Here is a 19,034-nt window from a genome sequence, read left to right as displayed (position 1 = left end):
GTGACCATGGAAGATAATAGACCAGAAAGAATCTCCCAGAGGACAATGACAGGAGTTACAGGGTTATGAGTAAGGGACTTTCTCTCAGGTAACAGAACCAGGGCCTCCAATGGAGGTGAGGTGAAGTTGGGAGTGGGGAGACTGACCCAAAGGCTTACTCCCCTCCCACAGAAGACAGCCATCCCTACTGCACACTGAGGCTGGTTGTTACCCTTTCTCCCTTTTTCAAATGGGTGTTTCTGTTTTGGTTTCCCTGTTCCTATATCACCACAGTATAAGAAAAGGGAAGCAAATAACCTCTTTAATTTGTGGGCCACTAAACCAAGAGAAGCTAAATTTGGACTGAGTGGAAAAGATTGTATATCATTCAGGTCTTAGACTTTCAGAATTAGATCTGACTGACTGAGATTTTGGAGTTATGTCTCTCAGAAAGATAGTAATGAATGTACTATTTTTATAGGAGAGGGGTGTATAAACATATCAGGTGGCTTAAGGAACATACACTGGCAAAGACTGGCAATTATATGCCAGTTGATTCTGTAGCAATAGAATTCTCAATTTTTATTTATACACATGGCCATCTGAAATAAAAACTGTATTTCTCAACCTCTGTTGCAATTAAGTACACAATCTTCAAGTCACACGACAAAATTTTGATTTAGTAGATAGAAGTGGCATATGTACTTCCAGGAAGTAGTCACCTTTCTCTTTCCTTGTCTCCTGCTTCGTGCTATCTGGAATGCAGATGTCATGAATGGAGCTGAATTAGCAATTCCAGACTAAGAGGTAGCCTTGTAAATGGAGGTCACACAGAAGAAGCCTGGGTGTCTGGTACACTGAGGTGCAATGTGTGTCAGCCCCAGATCTCCTACCTCTAGATCTATGCTATTCTGTACAATGGCCCTTAACCAGAGGTGGTATTGAGCACTTAAAAAATGGCTAATCTAAACTGAGCTGTACTGTACAACACATATATCAGATTTTAAAGACTGCTAATAGGAAAAAATGTAAACTATCTCATTATCTCATTAATTTCATATCAAACATGTTGAGATTATAGAATTTTGGTTATACGAGGCGAAATAAAATTATTATACAATTAATTTCAACTGTTTCTTTTTATTTTTTTGATGCTGCTACTGGAACATATAAAATTATATATAAGACTTACATTTTATTTCTTTTGGATAGCTCTGTTCTAGACTTTCATGTGAGAACAGTCTTTCTTGAACCCTTATTATTTTGGAATTTTTGTTACCCACAGTTGAACCTAATCATAATAAAGTATCTACAAAATACTTTTGTGAGTGTGTGTATGGTACTAGGGATTGAACCCAAGACTTGACACATGCTATACAAGCAAGCTTTCTACCACTGAGCTACATTACATTTTTTATTTTATTTTGAAACAGTGTCTCACTACCTTGCCCAGGCTGATCTGGAATTTTCAATTCCCCTGCCTCAGTTTCCTATATATCTGGAGTCAGATCTGGCTCCAACAAATATGTTGGTAAAAACTCCATATCAAGTCTCAGACCTCTCATCAGAACCCAGATTTATATACTCAAAAGTCTCCATTTCCTTTTGGATATTTCAGAGATATTTCAATCTTATAACTCTCTAGCAAATTCATGATCTTTTCCTACATTCACTTCCATTGAAACCAGTTTTTCTCCTTAGTAACCTCAATAAAAATCACACCATTTGTCCAGTTATACAAGGCAGAGAGCTAGGAATCTTCCTGTACAAGTACCAGTCCTTCAACTCAGCATACCCAATCCACCATGAAGTCCTAGAAATCAAATTAAAAGTATCTATTTATACACTTTATTTCTCTCCCACTGCTACCAATCTCAGGCATCTTCAGTTTTTCTCTGGTCTAATGCAACTGTATCTTAACTGATCTCCTAAATATATAGTATGGCCCATTTCAATTCATTCTTTTTTTTTTTTTTTTTTTTAAGAAACTGGTGTTTATTTTCCGTAACCTTATTTCCATTTTGCTTAATAAGTTTCTGCAGAACAGCTCAAGACCACTCCGTGGTTGTTCCTACCCACTCAGTAGCCTGAGCAGTGGGAGCTGCAGACCAGTCTTCAGTGGCCAGCTGGGCACTCCAGTCTTCAGTAGGGAACTGCTGGATAGGCACAGAGGGCACCTGCACACCTTCAGACCAGTCTGCAACCTCAGGTTGAGTAGCAGTGAACTCAGGAGCTGGAGCAGTCCATTCACCCTGAAATTCCTCCTTGGTCACAGCTTTTTCAGCAGCAGCCTGCTCTTCCTTTTCAATCTCTTCAGGATCTCTGTAGAAGTAGAGATCAGGCATGACCTCCCACGGGTGTTCACGGGAAATGGTGCCACGCATGCGCAGAACTTCTCGGGCCAGCATCCACCACATCAGACCCACAGAATGAGCTCCCTTATTGTTGCATGGAATGGCAATGTCCACATAGCGCAGAGGAGAGTCTGTGTTACACAGAGCAATGGTAGGCAGATTGACATAAGATGCTTCTGTAAGAGGCTGGTAGTCAGCCCTGGGATCAGTAACCACCAGAAGACGTGGCTCCCGGAAGGCTGCCTGGATCTGGTTAGTGAAGTTCCAGGAGTGAAGCGGCCAGCAATAGGAGTGGCTCCAGTGGCAGCAGCAAACTTCAGCACAGCCCGCTGGCCAGTATTCCTAGAGGATATGACACTGACATCGGGGGTTTTCGGTGGCAACAATGGCACGAGCTGCCAGCAGAAGCTTCTCCCAGGTTCTCTTCAGATTTATGATGTATATGCCATCACTTTTCCTTTTGTAGATATACTGTTCCATCTGGAAATCAAGGTTGGTGCCACCTAAGTGGGTTCCTGCTGCAAGGAATTTGAGGACATCCACTTCCTTCATTTGCAGGACATCAAGGGCTCCGGACATTGTGACAGTTTCCCTTTAAGTTACGACGGGAATCAAGAACAACGCCTTATGGACCCCTCCCTGGGTAGCGCGGAAAGCTCGATTCATTCTTTATGCTGTTACCGGAATGTTCTTTTCAAGCACCTAATTTGGTCACATTAGCCTTCATTACTTAAAACCTTTCAATGGCTTCTTACTACTCTTCAAGGGAGAAAAAAATGCTTTAAAAGAAATATTAAAATTTGACATGCACGACTCACTTTCCCCTTACTCTGTACATATTCCTACCACATGGAAAGGTGTCATACTCCCTCTTGCCAGGGGTTCTTTGCATATGCTATTCTCCCAGTCTGGAAAACAGCTTCCACCCTTTTCCTCCAGTCCTGTTTGCCTAGTGGACTCCCATTTACATTTGAAAATCCAGAACATGTATTCTGTCCTCCAATCTAGTTTCCTTTCTTATATATACTCACAGAAATTATGTTTCTTTCTCTTAAACTACAATGTGTTTATAATTATATATTCATTTTTATGCTTATTTGTGTGTCTGCGAAAATTGGGACTGTATCTGTTTTTGTTCTGTAGTGTATTCTCAGTGCTTAGCACAGTTCTTCAGAAGAAATAAGCATTAATGAACATTCATTTTTATTTTCATTTATAAATATTCTATTTTAAGTACAATAAAAAAGAATCAAGCATGATCATTATAATATGACTTTTTTTTTCTTTTTTCTTTATTTACTTATTTTCAGTACTGGCTATGGAAACTAAGGATACTTTATCACTGAGTTAGATCCTAACCCTTTTAAATTTTATTTTGAGACAGGATCTCACTGAATTGCAAAGGCTGGTCTCCAACTTGTAGTCTTCCTGCCTCAACTTCCTGAGTAGCTGAGATTACAGACATGTGCCACCATGCCCAGTATAAAACATTTTAAGTTTCTTTAGATGTGATAGTTCCTCAAAAGCATATCCCCACTGAAGAAGAGCATGTTAAACAAAAAGGGAAATTAAAAAAATACATAAGACCCATTATATTCTAAAAGTGAGGCCTCTAAGAGCTTTTCATGGAATTAAATAAATAAATCTTACTAATTATTATGTATGAATACCTTTCAGGGATAGCTTTCAAGTCACCTGGACTTTCTGGCATATACATATACATTTACTATCTACTTCAAGAATGAAAAACTTCTCCTTGCAAATTTATATTGAACATCTTTCTCATAAACATTCAGTGATTATACCCAAGATGAACTAGTCCACTTAAAACTCAAGAGCACACACAGGTAGAACTACTATCATAACCCTGGAGGAGACTGGATCTCACAAGGAGATCCAAGAGCATTAAAGCATGAAAATGGATAGTTGTCTCCTTGGGGTGTGCTAGATTTACAAGAACAATTTAGCATTCAATATGCATCAGAATTCAATTTTTAAAAATGCAACAGCAGCATTATATTAGTTGTGAGGGACTAAGTGGAGATTAAGTTACAAAAAAAAAAAATTTTTTTTTTTTTAAAAGCAGATCTCGGGCTGGGGAGATAGCTCAGTTGGTAGAGTGCTTACCTCACAAGCACAATGCCCTGAGTTCAATCCCCAGCACCGCAAAAAAAATAAATAAATAAAAAATAAATAAAGCAGATCTCTCAATGTCAGGAGCTTAACACCATTGAAGTTTAGTTCTTGTTCGTATAAAGTTCCCTGCAGCTAACATTGCTCTGTGAGTTGTGCTTTCCAGGCTGCTTTGGTATTATAGTACTTCTTTATCAGTGCATGCTTCCACTAGTGCCCTGGCAGGGGTAGAATGGACAGGGCAGGTAAACACTGGTAATAAATTCTTCCTTTTCAGAGTTGCATGCATCACTTGTGCACACATTTCATCTTAGTAACTGGACAAACTTCAAGAAGGCAGGTAAATACAATCCTCTTGTCTACATAAAATAGAGAATTTGGTAAATACATTAACATTACCTTTAGAGTATTACGATTATTATATTTGTGGCAATTTGTATAGTTTAAACTTGTTCATCTAATGCTTATGGTAAAAAGAATGGATAATTAACTAAACTGCATATCTAACCCACTAAATCAAACCATTTCATTGATGTTGTGATTATTATTATAATATAGGTACTGGGGATTGAACCCCGGTCCTCCTGTGTGCAGAGCACATGCTCTATCACTGAGCTACATCTCCAGCCCCATCGTTAATATTAATTCATAAAAATTTGTGTTTTTTATTGTTAATGATTGCATATTTGCTGAATGTAATAATGTTAATTTCTCAGTTGTGTTATGCTTTTTACCTGTGAATTAATTTAACCAGGCAAACCTGATGAAAGAACTTTGGTTGTCATTTTAAGAATAGCTTTTATGCATAATTGTAGTGAAGCTTACTTCACAAACAGAAGTTTGTCAAAAAGATCATTCCTGATTTTAAATTTTTATTAAAGTTGGTAAAATATACCTTTCAAAATATAGCATGAGTTTTCCTTTTCCAAAATGTTCCCTTTCCACTTTGTTGCCATGACAATTTGGGCCTGAATAATGTTTTCATATGTTTAAATGTAGATATTTATTTCTCCTGAATTTTGTCATTAAAGGATATTGATTTATTAAAAATAATCTGAATGCATTAAGTTACACCTTAAAACAGAACAAAGAAAATTAAAAATATAAAAGAAGAGGACTTAAAAGAGGGAAAAAGAAAAGAACACTCAGAACTTCCTTGTTGGCAGATAATTCTTCATGGGTCTGTTGCATTTTTGCAAGGCTTATGAGAAGAGGAACTGACTTTTTCCCCTGGATTATCTATCTTTTCAAGAATTTTTGCATAGAGAACAATCTTAGAAGAAGAGCAAAGGGCAGGTTCGTTTGTTCCCCAATATTAAGATATTGTTTCCTTCCAAGGCAAAGATTGGGTAGGTTTGCTTGCAGCCCTTTTATAAGGCACTGGAGTTTCCTATGCTCAGAGTCCCTCAGTGATGAAAACCCACTGAGGGTACAACATTCACCTTGACTGCTGCACATCACATCCCTGAAACGTTTAAGGGAATGGATGGTGTGAACATGAAGTGTATGCTGCCTGATATGCTATGAGTAAAGTCCTCTGACCCTGAAGTCTCACATCCTTTGCCAGTATCCACAAAACTGTGGCAAGCTAACTTGACAGGGTTTAGTAACAAGAATGGAATGCTGACAGTCATGGCCTTCTGGGAGACAAAAGGACAGAAGATCCTAAGGACTAAATTAGTACTTACTTTTTTATTTTATTATTATTAATATTATTATTATTATTATTATTATTATTATTGGCACCAGGGACTGAACCCAGAGAAGCTTAACCCATCCCTTTTTATTTTTTTATTTTTTATTTTGTGACAAGGTCTTACTAAGTTGTTGAGGCTGGGCTCAAACTTGTGATTCTCATTCCTCAGCCTCCCAAGTCACCGGGATTACAGGAATGTACCATCATGCCCAGCTTGAGTTAGGACTTTTGAGAAGACTCCCTAAAAGCTGTAAATACTCAATGGTGGCCAGGCGAGGTGGCACTCGCCTTAATTCCAGCGGCTGGGGAGGCTGAGGCAGGAGGATCGCAAGTTCAAAATCAGCCTCAGCAAAAGCACGATGCTAAGCAACACAGTGAGACCCTGTCTCTAAATAAAATACAAAATAGGACTGGGGATGTGGCTCAGTGGTCGTGTACCCCTGAGTTCAATCCCCAGTACTCAAAAAACTAACAAACAAACAAACAAATCTCAATGGTGGTTAGGCAAAGACCAATGAGAAGAGGAAGGATCTCCCATTGTCCTACCTATTCATGAATGTTTATGGACCCTGAGAGGCAAGAGATAAGGTTGAGAAAACTCACCTAAGTAGTGTTTTAGTTGTTGCATGCTCTCTACTGGAAAGAATGAGAAGGGACCAAGGGGTCCCCAAAGCTGATAATGAGCTTGAGTAATCCAAAAATAAAAAAATATTGGTTGAGCCTCAAGAAATTATGGGATTGGCCCATTCTACTCAGTTTCATGAAAGGAAGCAATGTCCAAATTCAATTGATACAATTTGGTCAGGGTTTGCAGTAGTGATGTCATGCTACCTTATCTTCTGGGATGTCATCCACTCCTGATTTTCCCTCAGTTTTTAAAAAATTGTATCCTCCCTTAAATTAGGAATTTTTAAAAGAAATAGAGGGGGAAGAATGGAGGAAGCCGGAATGGGGTGGGTACTGATGAGTCTTTAAGGGGAAATGGACTACCACAATTAGAGGTAGCCTGAGATTTTCATATTTTCAAAAGGAGATTGGTTGAAAATGAAAGAGGATCACTGTCCTAAGTTCTTAAGTCTTCCTGGGTTTCATCCTTTGATCTCTGTTCCTTCTTCATTTTTAGATACATAATTTTATTCACATTCTAGAAGCTATTTATATGTGTAAGGTTCCCAAATCTGTATCTCCAGTTTTATCTTGTCTATATTCAAGTTCTAGACCAACTTTTCAAATGCTTGTGAATTTGATTACCCTATAGATATTTCATCCTAATATACTTTCTCCCCCCTGGTCCTGAGGATTGAACCCAGGACTACTCTACCACTGAGGTACATCCCCAACACTTTCTTTCTTTCTTTCTTTTATTTTTGGTACTGGGGATTGAACTTAGGGGCAATCAACCACTGAGCCACATCCCCAAGTTCTATTTTGTATTTTACTCAGAAACAGTGTCTCACTGAGTTGCTTAGCACCTCACTGTTGCTGAGGCTTGTTTTGAACTCAAAACCCTCCTGAGACACTGGGGATACAGGAATGTGCCACTATACCTGTATCTTTTTTGCAACACTGGGGATTAAACCCAGGACCCTGTGCATGCTAAAAAAAGCATTCTACCACTGAGCTAGATCCATTTTATTTTATTCTGAGACAAGTTCTCACTAAGTTGCAGAGGTTGGCCTCAAACTTTTAAATTCCTACCCAAGTAGCTGAGATTACAAGTGTATGCCACCATGCTCTGTCCCTAATACAAGATTTTTAAAAATGGAAATGATCATTTTTTCCTTAAATCTTCCCATCACAGTCAAAGGAATCAACATACTCAGTTCTCCCAAAAAAGAGACTGATTCTGAAGTGGTTCCTCTTCATGTACATATATTCAAATTCTATCAATATTATTTCAGACATATATAAAAAATCTGACCATTTTCTTCCTTTTTATAACTACTAATTCAGTTCAGTCTCTTAGAAATTTCTGTCCTTGACTACTGCCATATCTGGTCTCTTCTCCATCAATATCGACAGCAATTTATCTTTTTACATGCCTGCCATATTTATTTTCTTATCAAATAAATGTGATTATACACTTCCCTTTGTTTAATGATTTACCCTGATTTCCCACTAGCTGTCTTACAAAGTCTTGTCTAAGTACAGTGCCCTTCCTGACACAACCCCAATATACTACTCCAATTTCATTTCCTTCCACATTTCACCACAACCCTAAGCTCCAAACCACAATGAACTTCTCACATATCTTTTCAAAATTCCATGCCTTTGCACATTTTGTTCTCTTTGCCTGAAACGCCCTTTATCCTCTTCTGTATATAGCTAATTCCCATCAAGACTACTCAAAGAGGGCTGTGATTGTGGCTCAGTGGTGAAGCGCTTGCCTCGCATGTGTGGAGCACTGGGTTCGATCCTCAGCACCATATAAAAATAAAACAAAAATAAAGGTATTGTGTCCATCTACAAGTAAAAAAATTTTATAAAGACAATTCAATAATCACCATCACCCCCAGCCCCACATCAAGCCATCCTGAATTTTCCAATGGTCTACCACTGCACTTATTTCTGTGTATCCATTTTTTCATGCATTTGCCTCTGTTGAGTACAGATCATAAATTTTCATTTTTGTATCCTAGATGCCAAAGAGAATGTCTTGAATATGACTGAATAAATGCTTTATTGGCTTAGTAAATTAATTTCTGATGCTAAGTCAAGGCTCAATGAATTGGCCAGGCGCAGTGGCGCACACCTATAATCCCTGTGGCTCAAGAGGCTGAGGCATTTGGATCATGAATTCAAAACCAGCCTCAGCAATTGAGTTGCCCTAAGCAACTCAGTGAGATAAAATACAAAATAGGACTGGGGATGTGGCTCAGTGGTCATGTGCCCTTGAGTTCTATTCCCAGTACAAAAACAAAAACAGACTCAATGAATGCCTTAGCCTGAAATTAATTCTTGAGCCACAAAATGCTGGTATTTTATATTTGAATTATCTATCTTACATAAATTTTAATATTTTTATTCTTCATTCCTTGACTACCTTCATTTTGGTTATTTAAATATATAAGTGAACTGTTACATAAGAAAGAAAACAAATTTTGTGCCTTATTAAAAGTGCAAGAAGAGAGAATAGGAAACTATTAGCTAATTAAGGTTTAATAACATCTATGAATTATCCTTGCACCCCTTGTGACCATTTGGTTAGATACGAATGTATTACATTATCCCTTATAATATCAGGAAACTCCATTAATTAATAAAGGTGTGTGTGTGTGTGTGTGTGTGTGTATGTGTGTATGTGTGTGTGTGTGTGTGGTATGTGTGGTGCTGGGAATTGAATCCAGGGTCTTACATATGATAGGCAATTGCTCTACCACTGAGTGATATCCCAGTTTAAAATTAAAGATTTTAATTTGAAGATCCTAAGAGATTATTCCAGCTACTAAGATTACATTCTGTTCAAAGTGTGGTCTCCAGTAGTTTGAGCCATACTATTTTAGAGCCATAATATTTTAGAGCCTAATACATTTTTTTCGGTCATTTTATCAAACAGAAATAATTCCTGTGCTATATCAAAAACACTTAGGTGGGGAATGAGGGGCAAGGAACAATCCAGGCAAAGAGATGAGAAAAGGTAATGAAATATGTCTTTCATTTTTGTTTCTCTTCTTTTTATTTAAATTTTTTTAATTTAAATTTCTTTTTTTAACTGACATTAAAACACAAAATGTCTACACATTAATGTGGTACCACATAATGTTTCAATACAAATAAGCATTACATACTGTTTACATCTAGGTAAACATATCTTAGCATCTCAAACATCTGTCATTTTTGTTTTTCCAGTATTGGGAATGAACCCAGAGGCACTCTATTCCCAGTCTTTATTTTTTATTTTGAGATAGGGCCTCACTAAGTTGCTGAGGCTGGCCTCAAACTTGGAATCCTTCTGTCTCAACCTTTGGGTGCTGGGATTACAGCCTGTGTCACTGCACAGGGCTTGACAGAGAGCTTTTATTGATCCCTCCTCTTCTCTAGGTAAAACATTCTGAATACACCTTTGTTGAACTGAATTAAATGGAATGCTTTACTCTCACTTTACAAAATTCTAAATGAGGTTATAATAAACCTTACTCATTGATTATCTGATATAATAAAATATAACACATGTACACCTAAAAGAATAAAAATGCTTAATTTTACCTTTATGTAATATTTAGCAAAAATAGGGAAATATTTCTAGACAATCCTGAGGAGAAGAACCTGCAAAGTAATTGCCCATTCAGTCTTCGGGGATAAAGACAGTTTATTTCTGTCAACTGAAAGAGATAATACATAAAACAGACACTAGAGAAAGGAGAAATATTTTTGTTTCTCAGAACAGAAAGCTGCAATTGCAAGGAATTAGATGCTGAGGAAAGCAAAAATATGTTTATTTATTCATGGAGCCCTTTCAAGTTGGGATGCAAAAAAGAGTAACTAAACCAAAGATAACTTGGAAAATATCTCCCAGAGTCTTAAAATCTCTAAAACTTTAAATTTAACAATGTGGAAAATGAGAACCACTTTCATAACACTGGCAAGAAAGTCAGGTTATAAGATGTCTTTAAAATGTCATGCTCAGCTTGAACTCTGCTGTAACCTCCCTGACTTATTTTTCTGAGTAGGCTGGGCAGTGAAACCCATAAGATTTGCCCTCTGGGACAGAGCCATTTTAAATACAGTGCTCTTCCTACTCATCAGACACAAGAAAGCAGTGAATCATTCATCTTCTAACCAAAATTAAGCTGGTTAATTGCATGGCTGTCAACCTTGACAGTTAATGTTGACATTCAAAATTTAGGATAAAGGATAAATGCATTTTTAACAAACAAAATGTGAAGTGGACCATTAATGAAATCCTAAGTGAAACCAAATCTTTCCTTCTTCTTTTTCTTTTAATGGCAATAGTAAATGTTTTAAAGATGTATTACTACTTGTTTTCCAGTCTGTCTTTTTCTTGACCACAACCACTATAGGATATAATAATTCTAAAATAACAGCCTCCCAAGTTATGTTATTGTAGACCAGTTTTATAGCCCAACCCATCACAAAATAAACATCAGTAATGAATTGTTCCCACGAACTGACATAAGGAAAGTCTATTGATTGTCACTAAAAAGTAGTACACTTTTTAAAAACCAAAGAAAGGTAGAACTCTAGAGATGCAAGAATTTCATTGCTAACTTATGTCATCTAAGACTTTGCCCAACTGAGCAATCAATTCATAAGAAAATAATATCTCAAGAATCTTACTGACTCTAGTTGTGATCATTCACAAACTACTGAAAAGTTTAATATATTTCAAAAGATAAAATAGTTCATTCACTTAACACAACGCTATAGTGAATGAAATTAAAAAGCTATTTAGGTTCAGCTAGACATAGGCAACTAGTATTTTTCTTATTATAGAACATAAAGGTGACTAACTCATCAGAACATTTTTTTTTCATATTAGTCATCTGGCATCGAAGAAACAATATAACACAGGGTACGGGGACGGTGCAATAGGAATCACATTTCTGAAAACGAAATTACTGTTTTCATACACTCCTTCTGTTGGCTCCTAAATTCAGGCACTTTAGAGAAACATACTTCCCTTGATTCAATGCCCTAACTCAAGTATAATTTGATAACATCTTTACGATGTTAAATGGTTACAACAAATTAAATGTTCATTTCATGTACCCCCAAGAAGTTCTTCTATACACTGTCATTTGTTTGGAACACTTAATTATCTTACTGACACACAGAGGTGAGACAAAAAGTAAATAAAATATGTATTTTAAATTCTACCTAGTCATAATTTTTGCTGTTGTTGCTTTTTTTTTTTTTTTTTTTTTGCAGTGCCGGGAATTTGACCCAGGGCCTCAAGCATACTAGGTAAGATGCTACCACTGAGCTTATACCCCAGCCTTACTGGTTATAATTTGATTTTCAAATTACTGCTCCTTTAATTCATCTACTAGCCTAGGTTGAAAACTTAAAATAGTATAAATAAATAAAACACATTCATGAACCAATTCATAAATTTAACTCACATAAATCCAAGGAATATAAATTCGTATTTGATGTTTCAGAATATTTCCACTAATAAACAAACTCTTATATTCCATCAACTTCAGTGTTAATGGTAGGGCTTTGTACTTGGTATGGCATCTTTCATCTTTAGCCTTCTGAAACCCTTTATGGTCCTTAATTAATTCTCACCACACCCCTCTGAGACAAGTTGGTATTATCATCCCCTCTTTAGAGTTGTGGAAATGGAGACAAAAAGAGATTAGAATGAGATTTGTTCAGTGACATAGAATAAATCAGAGACTCATTCAGTGTGAGCTGCAAAACTACTCACAGATAAACATGCTGTTGACCTCTTCGTTTCTCTTTCCTATCAGTAAGAATGTTTTAACATCCTCAATAGAAAATGTTTCTCGCTTAGCTACATAATTAATTACTTTTTCACTTCGAAAATTCTTAATTTCCTCTTTGAAGATTTATTTTGTTGCTCTTTGCTACAAATGGATTTTTGACATGATTTTGACATGTTGAAATCAAATATGCAGATGAGTATCCAGAGGACATTAGAATATGCACTACTTATAATTAGACATAACACTTTCAGGAAATGTGCAACATACAGTCTCAGGTCATTTATAAGAACATTTTAGGGCCTACAGCGGCCATTTGCCTAGAAATCTTCATGGTAATACTATGATAGAACCTCATGAAGTGACTCATGTTGGCTTGTTCAGGCTTGTGTTCCTGTGAACTGAAGACCTGCTGTAAACCCAGTTACAACTAGTTTCTCTTCTTTTGCATTACGCCTCACATTGACTACTAAAGTAAATCTGCATATCCTTTTTTCTATTAGAGTTCAGTGGCAAATGTCTTTATGAAGCAAAATTTAAAAGACACTTTTTGTTGTTAGTGTTTGTTTTTGATGGTGCTGGGGATGGAACTCAGGACCCCAAGAGCGAGCGCTAACTACGCACTGTATCACTGAGCTACACCTTCAGCCTCACGTTGCCCTTTTTTTCTATCATTCTCCTTTTTGGTGAAGCACCGCCAAAAGTTCATTTTTTAAGCTTAACCAAATCCATTTGCTTTACTATTTCACCCCAACCCCCAACATGACTTTAGCAACTCTTTTTCAGAGATAATGCTGTCTTTCCAAAGAAATCATCCAAAATCACAGAATTTAAAAAATATTTAGGAGTCTGGAAGACTGTGGTAGAATGCATGCTTAGCTTCCACAAGGCCCTAGGTTCAATCCTCAACACCAAAAAAAAAAAACTTAATTTGCCTTGTGTAGATGAATACTTGTTTGGGAAGCATTTCTGTGACAGGATTTATCCCAACTTGGATTCCTTATGCTGTTTGGTTTTCTTATGATGCCCTACTCCTCTAAATTGTATCCAGTCATGATACTAGCAAATGGTCTCTCCCTCTCTCTCTCTCTTTTTCCTTTTCTTTCCAATGACATCTCTTCTTTCCTCTGCTCTACTTTGTATAATTTGAATAAAATAAAATGCAAAACCTTTCTTTGAAGAAAAGGAAAAGGGAGAAAAGGTAAAAACACAACATTTTAGTTTTGAAAATACACTGTTCAAATATTGTTTCATCCCTCATACCCATTCACCTTTCTTACAAAAACTAGCCAATTTTTATTTAGAATGTTAAAAGTCAAGATTCCAGCAGAAAATATTGGTTTTAAAGTTCTGCTAAATTAAATCATTGTGAGTGTAAAGAGTCATGTAAATATGCATACTTTAGAAGAAATGACAAAATTTTCAATATATATTAATAAAAATGCATTGTGTGTGTGTGTGTGTGTGTGTGTGTGTGTGTGTGACTAGGAATTGAACCTAGGGCCCTATGCACGCTAGGCAAATAGTCTGTGGCTAAACGCAAAGTTTCAGGATCAGAGGCAGATTAAAACCTGTTGTTAGCAAACCTCAACTGCTGGAAATTTTAAACATTTTCCGAAGTCCACCAGTGTGTGCCCATAATGTTTATACATTTTACAAAATCACATTTTCCCTTCAAAATGGAAGTAATTTCTATTCTTCTCAAGAGTTTTCAAGAGAAAGACCCATCTTCTTTCACTATTTATTATACTTATAATGAAATTCTTGTTCAAAGTTTTGGATAAAATCAGCTACACTCTTTTGTTATATACTCACAAATATTTACTTTAAGGGGTAGTTGATAAACCTGTTGGTTCTATCTGTAAGTTTAAAATTAGGTCAATTTCACCATTTGGAGCTAAGCACCATTCATCACCCTTATCTTCCCAACAGCTAATCTGAAGTACTTAAGTAGTTATACATTGGCATTCCCCTTTTTAACCAATGTGGCAAGCTGTAAAGGTAGCATTGCAAAATCAGGAAGAAATTGTGCAATAATTCTTACTGACTTTGGGGTAGAAATCTTGGGAAATTATTCTCAGTTCAAAATTAAGAGCCTTAAAATCATTTTCATACAATTAGTAGATTCTTTCCTATGCAGTCTTAGGACATAACAGCATATATTTAATGAGCTGTGCAAAGAAAACAGTCTTTTTGCTGCTATTAGAGCAACATACCTGAAATTGTGTTCACATGTAGTACAAGCCTTGTTCAACTTTCTAGGAGACTCTGTCAGTTGTTGTTTAGCATGAATTTTTATGATAAAATGTGAATAATATAATGCTTGATAGTAGTAGTGGTAGCATTTCCAACAATCATTCTATCATTAGCCTTAGTCCAGACTCTCATGTGCTCTGGCATTACTTAAACTTGCTTTCAAAAGCTCTTTCATTTTTTACTGAGAGCAATTCGCCAAAATCTCCTCCCTCTTATTCACGATCACCTCTTCTTTGTTGCTTTCCTCGTTGATTAGCAGTGAATGAAAAACTGCCTTGGTGTTATTGAAGTCTGCATTTTTATGGAAAAGTAGCTGTACTGGCTATATAGAAAGAGGGGAGGATAAGAAAAGAAGGTAGATTCATTTTCTATGCAAGTCATAATTATTTGAAAGTAGACAACATGAAAGTGGATAAAATAGAAAATAAATAGAATATTTTTTTCATCATAAAATACTTCTCTATGCCAAGCAATGTAATATGTCCTGGGGAGACAAATAAACATAGTCCTTGATCTCAGAAAATTGACATTCTAGTTGGAAGAAAACAAAACTGCATCTTCCTTTACAATTCTTATCAAATTATTATCTCTTCCTCCTTCTAAATTTTTAATCATAGTAGTTTGGGCATTTACCACTTCATTCTTGGATCACTAGAATTCTTTCCTCTAAGGTCATTCAGTCTAGTAAATCCCCCCAGTTGATCCTTCCTGGATTGATTCTTCCTTTTAATTTCTACATTCTTTTACTGCATGACTATCCTGTTCAAAAGATTCAAGAATTAATGATGTTAGGGTAAAGTTTTAATTCTTAATCTTGCCTCAACCTCCATGAATCTAAAATCAGACGCCACGCTGCTCAACTTAGTCTGCAGCAATATCCCCCCAACACTAAGTTAAACTCTACAGCAAATAATTCCCTACCTGTGAAACATATTTCCCATATTTCTTCCTTGGATTACTCTGTTTCCTGTTTAGAATGCCCTTTGTTAAAATCCTGCCTATTGAAGGTCAACCTCATATATCACTTCCTCCATAAAGCCTATCTGAAATCCCATCAGCTGAAACTGCTGTGTCTCTCATCCAAATGCTTTAAGTTCCTTCTTTGTATCACTCCTATGGTGCCAGTCAAACACTGCCTTGTATTGTTATGCTCATTTCTTCCTCCCTTACAAGCATATAAAAGCCCCCAAATAGTCTTTGGCATGTGTCTTATATATATTGAGCACTTAGTAAATATTTGTGAGGTGTGAATGAAATACAATGAGAGGAACAAGCAGTGCACAGGAGATGAGAGCAAATGTGTAGGTGGAAATAAAAGACATGGAAACCTTGGTAAAAATGAAAGACATGGGGCTGAAATTTCAGTTACAGAAAGTAATTTTATTCATAATATTATCTTGATTTATAGCCTCCTTAAAAGAAATTTTCAATTTCTTACATAAATATTTCATTCATTTAAAAAATACGGGGGTTATGCAAAAAATTTAAAAAATAAGGAAAAAAAAAAAAAAGTGTTGTGGTCAATGGGTAAAATCATTGTTAAAATTCCAGGAGAGAAACAAAATCAGACCATCCAAACCAGAACTTGTTCATTATGCTTTTATGTATCGGTTAAAAATAAAATAAAATATTTAAAAAGTAGCAGTATTATTTGTACCCAGTTAAATGACCAGATTTATGTGCTGAAGTATCTATTCTTTTTATTTTTATTTTTTTTCATTTGTCCTGTATTTGTATGATAGCTAGGCCCATATTAGGATTGGAATCGCTTTTTTGATTACTTGATACATCTAACCTACCTATTTCTGGCTTGTATAACTTTGAGGTGAACAGTCTTCTGGTCACTGAAAGATGTTGGAAGTATGATGTTTTGAAAAAGAAACACAAGGAAAGAAGAAGAAAATGCTTGAAAGTGTTAGTAGTATAAGATTTGCCTCCCTCAAGGCAACTTGACTCAGAGCCTCTTCCCCTTTGTAGTCTCTCTCCCTTTTCTCCTCTAAAATATAGCATAAGATTGAAAAGGAATGCAAAGTAGACCACAGAAAGAAGATAAGGAGGAGTTATGTAAAACATTTATTTGCCCAGGAAAGAAGAAATGCTGAGACACCACCAAATGAATCCTATTCTCCCACTCCCCACTTTGTAGGTGAGAAAGTCTGTGTGATCCCAAGCAGGTATGACACCATGAAGAGAGACTCCTGCCCCTCTTCCACCAGCACTCTAAGGAGATGAAACAAGTAAATATTCTTTAAGTTGTATTTAGGCCTCAAAGTCCTGGAAAGGATGCCTTTCCGGTAGGGCAAGACAATCTTAGTGAGGAATTTTTCAAGTGTTCAAGGTCAAACTACTCTGGAAAGTAACACAATAAAGGATTTGCCGAGGCTTGTGGAACAAACTGCGTTCATTCATGCCAGAGATGATGGGGGAGGTTCAAGGGCCTCCCACACTGGAAACTGTGCTCAAAGATTTGGCATCCTGAGAACTTATCCAGACTAGCAGGAGGAAGTGTAACCCTACAAATGTGCTTCTGTAAGAATTCTCCAACCACAGGGCACTCCTGTTGAGAGTGCAGCTGGCTGCACATATGACAGCCAGATGGCCCACGTGTTCACTCAGGACACGAGGTGGTAGAGACAGGAGAGAAGATGTGTCTGCCTCCTATTGCATACTGACATCATATTAGTTGAATCGAACTACACATGAATTTGCTTTTTAATAGCTCAGAGCATTACATATTTTATTGGTGAAATCCAGAGTATATCTTTAAATAACATATACCTTTATTTCTCCCTTTTCTCAAAAGAAACAAATCCATGTTAAGATGAACTACCAGATTTAAATCCCAACATATGTATTACTTTGTAATGATTTTAGAAGTGTACATAGGATACAAATCTTCAATGAATAAGATATTAAAAAAGTAAAATTTCCTAACACTATGGTTGACTTCAAAGATGCTCTCAAACACATAATTTTTTTTCTAAAAGTTAGTATGTCAGTTGATTAAAAATATAATTGATCAAAAATTTTAAAAGGAACACTTAGTTGAGGCACAGGAAGCTCTTCAAGGTTCTTCCGAATCACTAGTGATAAAACTGTATTTAGCGTTTTGAAAGTCAACTCTAAAGGAAATAATGCACAATGGAAAAAGTAAATAGATGTAGCATTTTTATGTAGCAAAAATAATTAACAGTATTCAATGTTTTGGCCCAGAAATAGATAAGACTTAGCTTGCCTAGAATACTTGTCTCCTCCCCCATCCTCATCTTTGACAGCTAATCACCTCCTGCATTAACATTTTAAATTTGGGCAGGGGATGTAGCTCAGTGGCAAAGCACTTTCTATCATGCCTTAGGCCTTGGGTTTGACCCCCCAATACCACAAAAAAATAAAATAAAATAAACAAACTAATAAAAACTTTTTAAACTCATTTACTTGGCCTTTCTCATCACATTCCTATCAACATTCCAAATGTAGCTCCAACTTCTTCCTTACATGAAACCTCTGCCCTAAGTGAACTAGTCTATTTATGGTTTCTTGAACACAAATTCACATTCTTTATAGTTTCATGATTTTCCTCTTCCTCAAGTGTTTTATAACTTCACTGCAAGGTTGTACCCTTTCTTAAATATGTAGTTTAACTGCTGCCTCTTCAGGAACCCTTCCAACCATCTCCCCACTAAAAGAATGACACACTTTCACATCCTTGTGAAACATTTTCTTCCCTGTGCTCTTGGGGCAAGTGTTGTCTGTACTACCATTTGCTATTCACTTTGTTTCTCCATCTATTCATTGGTATACTGTATATATTTACTGTATGATCCTCCACTTTGGGTCAGAGATAACACACACTATTTTTATCCCAAGAAACTAGAACCAAAAAGAACTCAATAAATACTGTTGCTAATAAAAAGTAATGTTGAAGCTGGTAGTAGTGGCTCTTGCCTATAATCCCAGTGACTCGGGAGGCAGAGGTAGGAGGATCGCAAGTTCATGGCCAGTCTGGGCAACGTTGCAAGACTGTCTCAAAATAAAAAGGGGCTGGGGATATAGTTTTATGATAAAGCACTCCTGGGTTCAAACCGCAATATTAAAAAAAGAGTAATGTTGATATGACGATAATAATGAACCTATGGAAAACAAAAACAGGTCCTGAAACAAAAACAAAAATGAGTTTATTTCAGTGAAATCACTTTGGTCCTTTCC

General features: G+C 36.4%; 1 protein-coding gene and 1 pseudogene across 2 annotated transcripts in view; both read right to left on the bottom strand.

The window, feature by feature from the left end:
• Mapk10 (mitogen-activated protein kinase 10) overlaps positions 1-19,034 on the bottom strand; it is a 607,392-nt gene that overhangs the window by 570,753 nt on the left and 17,605 nt on the right. The gene's annotated exons all lie outside the window — the stretch shown is intronic.
• LOC124994123 (40S ribosomal protein SA-like) lies at positions 2,013-2,927 on the bottom strand (annotated as a pseudogene).

The sequence above is a fragment of the Sciurus carolinensis genome, chromosome 10 (assembly GCF_902686445.1).
Source record: "Sciurus carolinensis chromosome 10, mSciCar1.2, whole genome shotgun sequence".
Taxonomy (NCBI): Eukaryota; Metazoa; Chordata; class Mammalia; order Rodentia; family Sciuridae; genus Sciurus; species Sciurus carolinensis.
The sequence above is the reverse complement of the archived record's forward strand: the minus strand, read 5'-3'. Positions and strand labels throughout refer to the sequence as shown.